The 1235-nt window shown below is 50.0% G+C and overlaps 1 protein-coding gene and 1 long non-coding RNA gene across 2 annotated transcripts in view; one reads left to right on the top strand and one right to left on the bottom strand.

Annotated features, from left to right (window-relative positions):
* LOC111660082 (uncharacterized) overlaps window positions 1–1235 on the top strand; it is a 21920-nt gene that overhangs the window by 5330 nt on the left and 15355 nt on the right. The window lies entirely within an intron of this gene.
* LOC147818734 (uncharacterized) lies at window positions 806–1228 on the bottom strand. Its single transcript, XR_015437686.1, has 2 exons — window positions 939–1228; window positions 806–867 (listed from the first exon to the last, which is right to left on the bottom strand). It is a non-coding gene; the product is annotated as an uncharacterized LOC147818734 (long non-coding RNA).

Raw genomic sequence — 1235 nt, 5'->3', positions numbered from 1 at the left:
GTCCATATACTGGTCCCAGTGTATTCACAAACAGTGGGCTACTGTGAACCACACGATGAACAGGTTGACCTAATGACTCATAAGTCAGTGTCTCTCGAGGTCGGCGGTCTCTCTGTGACCTGCGAGGCTGTGGTGTTTCAGACAGTTCTGGTTTCTGATTACTAGGAAGGTCTGCCGACGGAACAGTCTGTGTTATCTCCTGAGTATCATTTCCAGGGGTGTCATTGTCCATAACCCTTTGCAGTGGAGTCTCCACTGTGGACCTTTCCGTTTCAGCACCAGGCCCAGGCTGATGCACAACCTCAGGAGTGGCTGGAAGTGCAACATCTGGCTCCTGAGAATGGTGGTGGTGTCTTAGCCTGTGAGCCCAGTAATGTTCTTCCTCATCTGAACTCTCCGAGTCAGCCGATCTTTGCTGTGTTTTTGTCTCTGTTTGTCTCCTTCTTTGTTGACTGTGAGGTTTTTGTCCTCCTACACTGCATTGAACTGGTTTCTCCAGTGGCAAAGCATGGCAGGGCATCAACATGTTCCGGTGGAGGATTCTGCCCCTCCCTGTGCCTCGTTCGGGTTTTACCTCATACACCGGGCTGTTTTCCCCTTTTTGAGGGACAAGAATGTGTATTTGCTCTTCCCAGAATGAGCGCAACTTTCCAGGGCCTCCACACTCTGACATATTCCTTACAAGAACCCTGTCACCTGGAAAAAGCACTGAGCTTTGCCGCTTTTGGTCATAGTTTATCTTTCCCTGTCTCTTATACACATCTCCACATAACTGGGATATGTGAAGTCAAGACAGAAGCCAAGATTTAAATTAATAACTTTATTTGAAAATACAAATACAGTAAGTAGTTACTGATCCTCCTGCACCTATAAGAAGAAGAAATGGTTAGAAACTAGACTTCAAATCATGTAGGATAGAGAAATAGTCAGATACTCACCTGGTTGTGTCCCTGACCCGGCCGGATCCTCTTCCATTTGCTCGCCTGGTGAACACTTGGAGCCTGTGGCTTGTAAGGCGCAGCCTGCTGTGGAGCCTGTGGCTTGTAAGGGAGCCTGTGGCTTGTAAGGTGCAGCCTGTGGCTTGTAAGGCTGTGGCCTCTGGACACCAGCTTCCTTCTCGTCAACAGGATCCTTCAGACGTCGGATGGCGAACCCGCCGTAGCGATGAGGGATGTCGTGGGTTCTGGTCGGGGCGAAGAGCTGAGGGGAGGTTCCCGCTCTGCTGCTCCCAGAGG

Source organism: Seriola lalandi, unplaced genomic scaffold (assembly GCF_002814215.2).
Source record: "Seriola lalandi dorsalis isolate HSWRI2012SDOR001 ecotype SW California unplaced genomic scaffold, Sedor1 jcf7180002054505, whole genome shotgun sequence".
Classification (NCBI taxonomy): Eukaryota; Metazoa; Chordata; class Actinopteri; order Carangiformes; family Carangidae; genus Seriola; species Seriola lalandi.
The sequence above is the reverse complement of the archived record's forward strand: the minus strand, read 5'-3'. Positions and strand labels throughout refer to the sequence as shown.